This window comes from Marmota flaviventris, chromosome 6 (assembly GCF_047511675.1).
Source record: "Marmota flaviventris isolate mMarFla1 chromosome 6, mMarFla1.hap1, whole genome shotgun sequence".
NCBI lineage: Eukaryota > Metazoa > Chordata > Mammalia > Rodentia > Sciuridae > Marmota > Marmota flaviventris.
In genome coordinates, this window is record NC_092503.1 from 157,151,639 (window position 1) to 157,165,497 (window position 13,859).

A 13,859-nucleotide genomic window follows, 5' to 3' on the forward strand; every position below is an offset into this window, starting at 1 on the left:
TTGGCAAAAATGCACACACTCATTAATAGACCCTAAGACATAGTCTCTCAGAGCAGATAAAACTAAGGAGCAACAGCACGTGGATAAGATCTTTCAGTGTCATAGCCCACTAAGAAATCATCTCTGCGTCTGTACTGTGACCACACATCAACTAAATCCATTCACCTCCCTTCAAGGTTCTAAGGAAACTCAAGACCTACTCTGAGTGCCAATGAGTGAGGCCACATGGTTTTGAGCTTTCCACCCTATTCCTATTTTCTCATGATTCCTGTGGATTTTAGTGTTCTGTTTTGTTTGTAAGTAACTTGTTGATCAGGAATGTGTCCATCATGCTATGGCAACTGTGTACCCTGTGCTGGGCATTCTGCAAAGCATTAGGATTATGAAAAAGGAAATGGTTGCAGACACTGAGGACTCTAGTGGGAGAGTTGATATATTGACACATATTTGTAAGTCTGTAGGATGCATTTTCTAATGTAGACAAGTATGAAATGCTCTGGAAGAGCCAGGAAATCTTCCATGCTGGGTTGCATTTGCCTTCACAGAGGGTCCGGCATGGTTTGAGCATTCATTCATTTGATCCTTCATTTAATACACACACACACACACACACACACACACACACACACTGAATGGCTCAGTAATAGTGCCAGAGGAGTTGGAACAAAGTCTCTGAGCTCAGGATTCAGGCAGGAGCTTCAAGAAAAGAGAAGAGGGAGAAAGGCCTTCCAGCAGAGGCAAGAACATACAAAAGACATAGAAACTAGACATCTTAGTATGTCTTAGTATGACTCTGTGGAAAAACTCCTGGAAGGAAACACGTGAATATGTCCGTGGGGTTTTATCTTGGAGAGTGAGATTACAGATGCTTTTCACTTTCTTCTTCCTTTTTCTCTGGTTTTAATTTTTCTCCAATTAACATGCAGTGAGGTTGTAAATCAATTTCTATTAGCAGTAAGTGCGATGTTCACTGGAAAACACAAAAATGATGTGTTTTTCAAAAACTGTTGAAAGTTGTTGCTGAGATGTATTTTTGAGCTGCCCATAGGGGAGTAAAAGCTCTGTCAAGTTTTATTCTGGAAATGAAACTGGGAGAAGGAAATAGAACTTGGCTGCCTGGAGTCTAACCTTGATCTGGTCAGGCCATTAATTCTCCCCAGGTCAAGGATGCTACAGAGCTGTGGTGTTCTAGCTCAGTGGTGCATCACAAGGAAGCATCTTTACCCACCAACTTGCTTAAACTCTCCTACTCTCTGTATTTCAGTAGGTTTAGGATGCATCCTGGGTACCTGAATGTATGACAGACTCCCAGATGCTGATGCTTCTAGGTCTGTGTTAGGGTAGCTGGTGCAAATATCCAGGCGAGACACATCTCTGAGTTCAAGCAAAGGTTTATTAGCAGAGAGTATCCGCTAGGCTGTCCTTCTGCCAGACACAGTCACTTCAATAGAGATTTTATATCTTTTTAAAACAAGGAACAGGAGCAAGCTGGAAATGACCTTGGGTGCAGGTGGCTGGGTAAGGATAGATTTTTGTATTTAGAGACCCTGTAGGGAAGGGGTTATGGAAACAGGGTATCTTAAGTTTCTTTTTCTTGGTTGTTTTGTAAGTTTTGGTTCTGAGTCCCAGAACCAAAATGGAGTTACTAATGTCTAGGGACCTAACAGTCTGTGGGCACCATTTTGATTTCTCCTGCTTCACAGTTTGTACAAGAGCACAGCAGCCTGGACACCAGCAGCAGACCTGCAGGTCCCTGTCTGTCAAAAATTTTGCTTGACTTACCCAGCTCCCAGCAGGGAATTCTCAACTGCACTATGACATGGCTTCCACTGCTTCTCCTCTTCTCCTTTCTTGGCCCTTCACAGAGCTATGCTTGTCTGGAGGACCCAGAAGGTGAGTTGCCATCTAGGATGCCCAGGGTTCTTTCCACGCCTTCTCAGATGCCCTGGACGCCACCCACTTCAAACAGCTCCTGTGGTGTGGAAATTTTCCAGGCAGTTGTTTCTCAGCAAGGACCCTGCTCTTTCCCTTAGAGGATAAAGTAAATAACATAATTTTTTAAAGTTCCGAGGTCCTTTAGCTCCAGTTGTGGGAATTTGTGCAGAATGTCTCCTGTGCCTAAACTGAACGTAAGGGCAGCGGTAAGCCAACAAGGCACAGCTGGAGCCACAGAGCCAGCCTGGACCAGAGTCAGGATCATATTTGGAAGGAGTTGGGAAAGGCTCAGGAAGAGGTAGAGCCAAAGGAGGGGTCCCCACAGTGTAGTAGAATGCAGAAAATGAAGGATGGGTTGGGGCAAGAGGAGAATTTCAGTATGATCATGAATTATGTGGAGGGAGGGAACTGGGCCAGGTTAAGGTGGCACCCTGTGAAGGGATCTGGGGACTGAGAGGAGACCTAAAGTGCACAGCAATCTGTTATCTATTTTAAATGGGTAGATGAAAAAGAAAGAAGAATTTCCTAGCAAAGTTTCAAAGCTGTTTGTTGCTAAAAATTCACGCTTGGTTTCTACCACTTGTCGCATAGCATGGCAAAGTCAGGAATGAAGTCCATTGAAAAGCAGCCTTAGTTGAAATTGGGATTATTCCTCCCTGAGGATGCTACTGAAATCTTCATGACATGACCTGATTAATTTCTGTGGGTTCAGAGTTATCCACCTTTGTGAACTCCCATAATATACTCAATACCCATTTGCAGATAGAATAATAAGTTCTTCAGAAGATGTTGAGAATCTTAAATCTCTCTTCTGTGCAAATTGTCCAGCATGATTCTTGGTCCAGAACTGCAAAATGTATTTCATTTCCCATTTATCCCCTTAATGAAGAGTCAGACTTGAACAATTTGAGACTACCTTTGAGGAACAAAGATAGAATCTGGGAGCTGGAAAGCCCTTTACCTGCAGGAAGAGGTCAACCTAAGGTATCTGCAACACTTCAGTAGAGAGGAGATGCCTAATGAAGAACTGCGGGCCAGACGGCCTCAGCTGGAGTGTTGTTGGATCAGAGCTTCGATTTGGAAACCTTTATCTAGAGCCAGTATGTAGGGTATATTAGATGGGGGAGGGGGAAAAAGAAAATGCCTGCAGTGGAGAAGTTGCTGCGTGTAGGAACATAAGAGGTGAAAGGAGTAAGGCAGCATGGAGTTCTCATTTCAGAGGCCAAAAGACCCTCCTGGACTCATTGTATGGAAATGCAAAATCTTATTTAGAGAAAGAAACAAACAAAAAAACAGGAATCTAGAGTTTCTTTCCTTTTAAAAATATTAATATTTGATTCTAATCTCCTACTGTTAGGGCAAATCAGATACACTTTCAGGTCCCATCTGGCCCATGGATGTCCAGTTTCTTACCTTAAGCTGGAGAGTATGCACCTCTGAACCTGTTGATTAAAAATACTGGAGAGGGATGGGGATGTGGCTCAGTGATAGAGCACTTGCCTACCATGTGCAAAGCCCTGTTCAGTCCCCAGAATTGCAAAACGATTTTTTTTTTAAATGAAGCACTGAAAATGCAGTAGGTAAGTCTGTGTAGAAGATAAATAGGGCATTTAAATTACATGTCTAGAAAGAGGGTACAGGTCAAGGTTGGAAATACCCCATAGAACGGTTCTCTACACAGGATGAGTCTCTCTCTTATCCCCTCAGGGCCATTTAGCAAGTTCTGAAGACATTTTGTGTTGTTAGAGCTGAGAAGTGCTACTAGAACTTAATGCCTAGGGTCCAAAGATGCAGCCAAACATTGCACAGAAATCCATTCACAACCATAACCTGGCCCCAGATACTAGCAGTGCTGAGACTGAGAGGCCCTGGGTTAGAAAACTGTTTGCAGGGGGTTATCAGTTCAAGTGTGGGAGATGAATTAGGCATAGAAAGAGGAAAACAGAAGAGAAAGAAAGCAGCTATACATGGGATGAAGTGGTGTTTGGGGAACAGCTCTGTGAAAGCACGGGAAGAAGAGCCAGGCACAGACAGGCTCCTGAGAGGGAGTAAATCACCAAGAGGAGCTGCCTGGTCTCAGTGTTCTGATCCTGTTACTCAGGTAACTCTCTTTCTGTTTTGTTTGTGGACTAATTAGCACCAAAACTCCATTTGGCTCTGTGTCTTTTGAGTAAGGATTTATTTTACCATGATTTATAGCCTTGAAGAAAATGTGTCCTAGCCAGAGGATCATAGGAGACCTGTGGGCCCTGGTAAATAGCCAGGCTTCCCAGGAGTCATAAGTTCCTTGAGTGGCTCTGGGTGGGGCTTGTGCTCTCAGAGATGACCCCTCTGTGGTGCTACTACCCACGTCTTGATTTCAGAGTCATCTTCCCTCCACATTCTCTACACTACCATAGCTCCATTGGTCAAATACAATACCGAGACGAAGGCCCTTGCATATGTGAACAATCAGCTCTTTCTGAAATTCGACAGTAGGAACCAGAGCATTCAACACTGGGGTCTGTGGGAGACACTGGAAGGTTCCGTGGAGTGGAGAGAGTTGGTACAGAATGTGAAGCTCTTTTGGGAGGGAATCCTTGGTGTTGCTGTGGGACATGAAGCAGCACAGCCAGCAGCCTGGTGAGTAGGAAAATGAGCCCTGAAAGTCAGTGGGGACAAGACTCCAGGAGGGTGAGGTGCTCCATCCTCCCCTAGCCCCCTGTTTCTCAGGAGCATATTAAAGTCTCAGGACACCATCAGAGTCAGCTCTGCTGCCACAGGGTAGGGAGGGGAGTAGTCCTCTCTGCCCTAGAGTCCTCTTTCTATGCTTAATGCATCTCCATTTTGCAGAAGACAGAGGAAGTTATGCTCCTTTTTGGGCTTTGGGGCACCAGGGCCTCATATTTTGCAGATGGCTCTGGGCTGTGACCTCAAGGAGAATGGCAACTTCAAGAGCTTCTAGAAATACAGCTACGAGGGACAGGACTACCTCACATTCCAGCCAGCAACACTCTGCTGGAAGGCTGATGCTCCTGAGGCCCAAAGCATGGCACAGAGTTTGAAGAAGGATAGAGACTTGGCCCAGCACCATGGTGCCTTTATCAATGGTGACTGTCAGCACTATCTTCAGAAGTACCCAGGACCTGGGAGGAAAGCTTTGGTGCAATCAGGTAACTGTCCCTCTAATGGAATCGGTTAGACTAGCTTTGGCCTGAGGCTCTCCATGCCTTGCCCCATTTTTAGGTGAGGAAGCCAGTGCCCATCAGAAATTCACTGAGGCTCAGTGTCTTGCCCTGTGGTCCATTATGGCTGGGTCTCGATTCTGTCAGAGCAGGGATTGGCCTGAGGGCATGGGGGAGGCAGACAAGAAAGGGAGGAGCAATCCCTGACCAAACTCACAAGAAACTGAACAGGGACCTCAATGACATTGACTTCATGGTCTCAACACCAACTCCCTGGAATGGAATTCATGTTTCAGCTTGAATGAGGCATCTGCTTCCTGACTGGAAATTCAACATGAAAAACCAAAGTACCCTGTTTTCCTTGGATGAGGTAGAGAGTCAAAACCTGGTAAATTGTATAATTTTAAAAAGTACCCCTTCACCTCAGGCAACTGTTCCTCTCTGCACCAGCTTCAGTAAATTCCAAGTTAAGTTATTTTGGGGACCAGGGCACGGGATGTCACTCATGGTGGTTTTGTCTCTCCTAACTCCTTTCTGAGTATTCGTGAAGCTCCCTTCTCCTGTCGTGTTTAAGCAACCGTGGATTGGCCTGCAGGCTGTGCTTAGATTGTTACTAGAACGACCTCATGCCAGGTGACAGGCCACAGGAATGCAGAATCTGGATGGAGGTCACACAGCTACACCTGGCACTGAGCTAGCTGTGAGGAATGTGACCACTCGGCAGAGTTCAGTTGCTTCCAGGGACCTGACCTTGGAGAGGCTCCTGCTCTGGACTGAGTGGGCACTTAGGGGACTCAGGACTCACAATTATACATACCATCAGTTGGACTGTAGGAGAATTAGTACTAAGTATTTTAGCTTCAGAAATTATTTCCCGACCTAAAAATCTCTGGTCATTATGCACAGTCAAGCAAGAGAGGTGACCCAAAGTTATTCTGGGGAGGCTGACGGCCTCACAGCTATTTAGGATACATACTTAGGTAAGTGTCTCCTAACCTTATGATGTCTAGATTTAAGCTAATAAGTTATAAAGTAAATCAAACCCATTATGTCAATATTTTATGTTAAGAAAGAACATATGCATATTTCATATTTTAAGTATTTCAGATAATTAAAAGTCTGTGACTGATATAAGGTTATAGTTGAGATAGCAATTATCCTTGTGATTTTTATTTTGATATCTTACTGAGTTTAGAAGCACTTTTAGAATATTTGAGAATATTTAAGACTCATCCTATGAAGGATGAGCTTAGACTTTTAAAAGGTACTGAGGCACTTGGGGTGGTTATGTTAATTGAGCATTTAAACACTTTAGAAATCTAATATATCAATTTATAGTCACAATTGAAAAGTTTAAAAAATGTTATTAAATTGCAAATCCCTATCAAAAATGATTTAATTATTTAAATTAATAAATGCAGTAATGAACTTTGCAGATTGAGAGTTTAAAGAAGAACTGTTAATTTAGTTTTGTCAAATAATCAGTAGAATCTTACATTTTTAAAGTACCAAAGGAGTTCTTGAAAGATCCTTCTGTATGGAAAAGAACATAAAATGCACATTAATTACATCGACTCCACATTAGTGGAGAGGGGGGGTGAGCAGCCTGACTTCTGGGCCTGGGGACCTGCTGAAGCATCTGGAATGTCTGTCACCTGCTGCTGCAATACCAGCACCCACCCCTTGAGTCCAGCCAGAGTCCAGCTTAGACTCGTGCTGTCCCACAGCTGCTAACATAATGAGTTAAAATTAAGTAAAACTTAGCATGTTGTTCCTCTGACACACTAGCCACTTTTCACATGGTTCTGAACAGTGTTAGAAGATGCCTATTATCTCAGAGTTTTATCAGACAGCAGTGTTTGGGGACATTCCCCAGCTCTTGCCACCTTATTATATTCCTTAAAAGGTCTCAAAAATAATTTACATGTTTGAATTTTGCTCACAGAATTTCAGCAAATCTGTTCCCTGGAAGCACAGATGCTGTGCTGTTCAAGACTCCAGGATGCATCCTCTTTGACATTTCACTCACCTGGAGCTAACTTAGCAAAGCACCATAGACTTGGGGGCTTCAAAAAGAACTTTTATTTCCTCTCAGTTCTGGAAGTTGGGAAGCCTGAGGTCAGGTTCTACTGGCTCAACTCCTACTAAGGGCTATCTTCTGGCTTTGTAGGCAGTGGCCTCTTCCTGTGTGCTCACATGAGGCTCCTTGGTGCACATGGGGGTGCAAGGAAGGAAAAAAAAATAGACGGCTCTCTCTCCTGCCTCTTTTTATATCAGCACGAATCCCATCACTCAGGAACTCTTTGAGTCCTAATCACTTTGCAAAGGCCTTATCTCCAAATACCATTACATTGAGGACAGGGTTTTAGTTTATAAGTTTGTGGGGGACATGATTCAGTCCATAGCATTTCCTGTGTTAATGTTCTGGAGCTGCAGTTTCAAAGTACCTCCAACTGGGAGATTAAATAAGAGATGGTTATTATCTCACAATTCTGGAGACTGGAAGACTGAAATGGAGATGTCCTCAGGCTTGGTTCCTTCTGAGGTCTGGGAGGGAAGATCTATTCCAGGGCCCTCTCCTACCTTCTGGAAGCCTTGACCTGAATAGGCCTCCTCCCTGTGTCTTTTCATGTTTTCCTTCTGTACCAATTTCTATGTTGAAAATCTCCCTTTTCATAAGGATGCTAGTCAGTTTGGATTAGAAGCTATCCTAATTAACTCATCCTAACATGATCATCTGCAAAGAGCCTATTTCCCAATGAGGTCACATTCACAGGTGCAGCAAGTTAGGACTTCCACAACTTTGGAGGGGTATACTTCAACCTACACCACCTACTTTTCCACGAGGGTTTCCAGAATCATGAAGGACTGAGACTGAATTGCTAGATGAGGGCCCAAGGCCAGCCTACAAGTGTTTTCTGGGTCTCTTGAGCTGAACTAACATCTCCAAGTGGGAGGAGGGTGGCCCAGGGAACAGGAGAGCTCAGAATTCATCCTGCTTTCACTCTGCTCTCAGAGTCTCCTTCAGTGTCTGTGACCAGCCGTCAGAGCTCTTCCTGGGAAACGGTGCTGCAGTGCCAAGACCTGTGCTTCTTCCCTTGTGCTAACATGCTGAGCTTGTGGAGGCGCCAGGAAGCCCTGCCCTTGGTCCACAGTGGGTGTCGGCTGAATGGAAATGGAATCTGTCAGTGCTGGGTGAATGTGACTGTCCCTAGAGGAGAAGAAGCCATGTACTCCTGCCATGCTGAGCATGGAGGCCTGAAGGAGCCCCTCATCATCAAGTGGGGTAAGAATATGGGCTGCTGAGGTTGGTGGCCCAGGGTGGGTCTGGAATATTCACCAGAGCAGAGGTTAGGATGAAGACCTGGGATCTAACATGCTGGTGAGGTGGGGAAAGGATTCCAAGTGCTGCTGGTGAACCCAAACATTGTATCTCATTTCAGACTTCTCATCTGACTCTACACGCCCACAACCCTCTGCTTGGGTGTTCATTTTGGCAGGTGTTTCGACCATACTTGGCATTGCAGGTCTCTGGGAAAAGCTAATCTAATCAGGTAAAGAAAGATGGGGTTTATTGTCTACTACCGAGTCAGCGGCTGCAGTCCTTGGTTCCGGTCTCCCATTGTGGAGTAAGCACTCAGCCCTGGCCATTTACTTGTTCAGGAATAGGGTATTGAAGGTCTTTAATTCTCCAGGAACAACATCTACAAAAAGGAAGGAAAGAAAAAGAGAGAAGAAGAGGGGGGGAAGTATTTTACGTACTCCTCCTGTTCCCATCTTTCACTTTTCATCCACTCTTGCAGGAAACCTTCTTGATGAGCCAAATGGGTGTTTGGGGTTAAAAGTGTTATTCTCAAAGTATATTCTACACATGCATTTTTCATTCACTAACTTAATGTTCTGTGGACTCTTCTAAGTGACTGGATGGATATTGACTCTACTGCTTACCACTCCATGCAGTGCAATTGATCCATTTTACCTCTCCATTCTCCATGAAGGATGCCAATCTTCCCACTTCTTGTCATAGCAGGTGGGGAGAGGGTAGCAAATGCAGAGGGTGTACCTCCTTTGTTATTATTTGTCCTGTTATGATTTAGATATGAAGCGTCCCCCAAAAACTCATTTGCTGGAAACATGACCCATAACATAGCAATGGTCAGAGATGAAAAGAATGGAATAAGAGAGCTGTAACCGCATGAGTGGATTTTTCCATTTGATGACTTGAATCTTTGAATGGACTACTAGGTGGTTACTGTAGGCAGGTTGGTCATGGTAGGAGGAAGTAGGTCACTCAGGGCATGTGACTGGGGATTGATTCTATCTTGAGGAGCAGGGCCCTCCTCATGTTCCCTCTCTGCTTCCCTGCTCCCATGAGCTGACAGCTTTCCTCCACCACACCCTTCTACCATGACGCTCTGCCTCACCTCATGCCCAGAACAATGGACTGAACCTCTGAAATCATCAGCTCCCCCAAAACTGTTTCTCCTCTAAGTTGTTCTTATCATGTATTTTGATCACAGCAATAAAAAGCTGACTAACAAGTCACTGGTTACTTCATGATCCCTGGTAATTATTTCTCACAGAATTTCAACACATAATTGAAGAACATATTTATCCCCCACAGGATACATGGTATATGATCATTATTATTGTTTATAGCATAACTTTACACACACCTATTAATTTACTTGAAGTAGGAATTTAAATATGTTGTTTAAACAAGTGTTGAACATGAGCTGTATCCCCCCCCCATAGGGTAGGAAAAAAGATTAAGCCAAAGGTGCCCCAAGGACTTAACACCAACATAATACACAAATATTTACACTAATTAGACAGATAGCTATTACAGTATTACCAGGGAAACAAGTCATTAACTGAGACAGCCAGAATTCAGATCCCTTAACAATAAGTGTTGGCGAGGGTGTGGAGAAAAAGGCACACTCATACACTGCTGATAAATTGAAAATTGGTGCAGCCACTCCAGAAAGCAGCATGGAGATTCCTCAGAAAACTTGGAATGGAACTACCATTTGACTCAGTTATTCCTCTCCTTGGCATAAACCCAAAGAACTGGAGCATACTATAGTAACACAGCCACATCATTGTTGATAGTAGATCAATTCACAATAGCTGAACTTGGCACCAGCTTAAGTGCCCTTCAGCAGATAAAAGGATAAAGAAAACGTGATACATATACACAGTGGCATATTACTCAGCCATAGAGAAGAATGAAATTATGGTTACTGGTAAAGTAAATGGATGGAACTGCAGACCATAATGCTAAGTAAAATAAGCTAATCCCAAAATACTGAAGGCCGAATGTTCTCTCTGATGTGTGGGTGCTGACTCACAATAAGCAGGGATTGGGGGGATAGCATTTCACTGAATTAGACAAAGGGGAATAGAAGGAAGGGAGAGGAGGCGGGAAAAGGAAAGTAGAATGAATCAGATATCACTTTTCTATGTTCATGTATGAATGTACAACCAATGTAACTCCACAGCATGGACAGCCATAAGAATGGAAAGTTATACTCCATGAGAAGTTATGATATCTCAAAATGCATTCTACTGTCATGTGTAACTATAAAGAACAAATTAAAAAGTTTTAAAAAAGAATTCAGACCCTTTAGGAAAGTATTGCTGTAGGATATAATGAGAGTTGCTGAGTTGAGCCATGGTGCCAGAGTCCTTTGTGAAAAACAACATCTGCAAAGGCCATTTGATGATTCAGAAAACTGGTGTGCTTTTGTGCAGTTTGAGGGATAGAAGGAACACTGTAACATGCTGGTGTTTCCTTTGTAAGCTGTTTAAAGGAGTTCCACTGGTGAGTTCCGAGAGTTGACACTGAGAGCGGCCAGGGAAAGCAGCACTGTATGAAAGGCTCCACATTTCTATGAAAAGAAAGGGAGTGTCTACTGTGATGGTGAATCTGGATTGTCAGCTTAATAGACAGCGATGCCTAAGATTAAGAGGCTTCTGGGTATGTCAATGAGGGTGTTTCCAGAGATGATTGGCAAGGTTGGGGAGGAACCTGCCCTGAATATGGGCAGCACAGTCCCACAGGCTGGAGGTCTGAATGGGACAAATGGTGGAAAAAGGACATCAAGGCAGAGGCAAGCCCAATTCTTCTTGAACTGGTGCTTCAGTTGCTGTTGTGATCACCTGATGACTTTGGACTCTAGCTCCTTCACTCTTCCAAAGTGGACTCTGACCAGTGATTTTCCAGGCCTTCAGCCTTGGGCTGGGCCTGCTTTATTGGTTCCTCTGGTTTTTGAGGCTCCAGATTCTTAGACTGAGCAGCTCCTGGTTCTTCCAGCTGTCCAGCCTGCAGAAGGCCATTGTGGGACTGTCCCGCCTCTGATCATGTCAGCCACTCTAATAAATCCCCCTCTATAATCATATATATGGATATATATAAAGATATATTACACACACACACACACACACACACACATACAGCTGGGGACTTCTGATTAGACGGGATCTTATTTCTCTGCATCTTTTGGCACTAGTAAGCATTCCATGGCTTCCAGAGCACGACTGATAGCTCCTTTTTTGTTTGTATGTTAACTTTTGAATTCCCTTCCTGAAAGTTCAATGTTGGCATTGGCCAGTGTTTTAGTTCTATTTCCCATTGTCAGAGAAGAAGAGGAAGAAGAGAGAGGGAGAGAGAGCAAGAGGGAGGAAGATAAGGAGGAAGAGAAAGGAGAAGAAGAAGAGGAGAAAGAGAAAGGGGGAGGGAGAAATGCATTTGTTTCTTATAGTCTTGAAACATACACAAAACATAGACAGTGACAAGCAGATCCTAAGATTCATGTGGAATTCAACAGACCCTAAATAGCTAAAACAATCTTGAAAAAGAACAAATTTAGAAAGATCACACTTTTGGATTTCAATTTAGTTTAAAGGTACAGTAATCTGGACAGTGTAGTCCTGACATAAAGATAGGCATATAGATCACAGGAATAAAATTGATGTTCCAGAAGTAAATCCTCACACTTACAGTCAGTTGATCTTGTTCTCTCTTTTTTTTTTTGGGGGGGGGGGGACTGGGGATTGAACCTAGGGGTACTTTACCACTGAGCCACATCCCCAGCCCTTTTTACAATTTTTATTTTAAGAGAGGTCTTACTAAATTGCTGAGACTGGCTTTGAATTTGTAATCCTCTTGCCTCAGCCTCCCCAGTGACCGGGATTACAGTAAAGTCCACTGGTTTTTGACAAGGATGCCAAAATAATTAGATGAAGAAAAAACCATCTTCTCAACAAGGGTGGCAGGACAATAGACTCCCCCTACTCTCCCCACCCCCAAGAAGAATGCAGATGTACTCCCACCCACGCTGTCAATCAGAGGTAGAGAACCAGGAAAGCCAGGTGGGCTGGAGTCCCATCTGAAGCCTGAGAAGCCGGTAGGGAGTCGGCTGGTAAAAGTCTTTGCAATGGGTTGGAGGAGGTTTGTGCCCACCAAGACTCATGGCTTCAACATTTAGTGCAGCAATACCAGGAGGTGAGTCTTGTGAGGTCATTAGATAACAGGGTCTCCACTCTCATGAATGGACTCATGTTTGCCTACAGAGGCTGGTTTAGGTTTCTTTCACAGCTGATGAATGGAAAAATAAAATGTGGCGTGTGGTACATGTGGTACACTTACCATAAAATATGAAAACATTATCTTAAATGAAAGCAGTCACACAGGGGCACACACACACAGGGGCACATACACTCGGGGGCACATACACACAACAAAAACAAAAACTGTATGTTGTATGATTCTCTGTGTGTGAAATGTTCTGTACAGAAAGAAAATACATTAGTGATTGCCCAGGGCTGTTGGTGAGGGAGGGAGAAAGGAGGGACTTGGGAGATTATGACTATAGATTAGTTTCTTTTGGAGGAGGTGGAAAATGTTCTAAAATTGATTGTGGTGATGGTTGTACACTAAAACCCACTGACTTACATCTTAAATAGATGAATTTGTGGTATATGAATTCTATCTCAATTAAGCTGAAAAACAACCCCAGTGTACATATAATTTTCTGAATCCTGTTTTATTTATGTGCCTACAATTTAGAGACTCTGATTTCCAATTTTAATTTTCTTCAATTGCAAAATTTTCAGCATGCTTAGAAAGAAATATTTTAAGCATGATTCTTCAACTTTATTGGGAAGGTTGAGGGAAGCTTTAAAAATCCTAGCTCGCACATATCAATTAAATCGGAGTATCTGGAGGTGGGAGCAGGGTGTAAATATGTTTAATGATTTTCCAAGTAGCTCCCATCAATGTGTTAGAACATTTGTAACACACTCCTCAGATAATTTGTAAATTTGGTAAAGGTATTTCAGTGGAATGTAATTTGCTAATCAAAAAACAAAATGAAGTTTTCGCTGAAAAAACATAGATTGGTTATAAATCAGATAACAAGATTAAATTAAACTAAATTTGAGATAAAAGTTTTGGAAATTCATCATCAAAATTTTGAATTAATTAACATTGAAATATTGAGCATTTAGATGGGAACATCGTGATATAAACTTCCTGGTCGGCAACACCCGCTCAAGATGTGAAGATTCACCCAGTGGGCACAAGCAGGTGTCCTTGCCCGCAAGGGGAAAAGCCCAGGCCCTGGGACCACGCGTCCTTTTCCCTGTGACCAGGAAGGGGTCTCTCCAGGAAGCTCCTTGGGCACCACAGGCCTTGGCGATGGCCCGGTGTGACTTCTGGGGTCATTGCTTCCCTGCCCGCACAGAGGCGGAGTCCCA

General features: G+C 43.5%; 1 long non-coding RNA gene across 1 annotated transcript; it reads left to right on the plus strand.

Moving 5' to 3' along the window:
- The first annotated feature begins 2,367 nt into the window (after positions 1-2,367).
- Positions 2,368-9,651, plus strand: LOC114102732 (uncharacterized). Its single transcript, XR_011707798.1, has 4 exons — positions 2,368-4,557; positions 4,812-5,087; positions 8,116-8,385; positions 8,543-9,651. It is a non-coding gene; the product is annotated as an uncharacterized lncRNA (long non-coding RNA).
- The last annotated feature ends 4,208 nt before the right edge of the window (positions 9,652-13,859 follow it).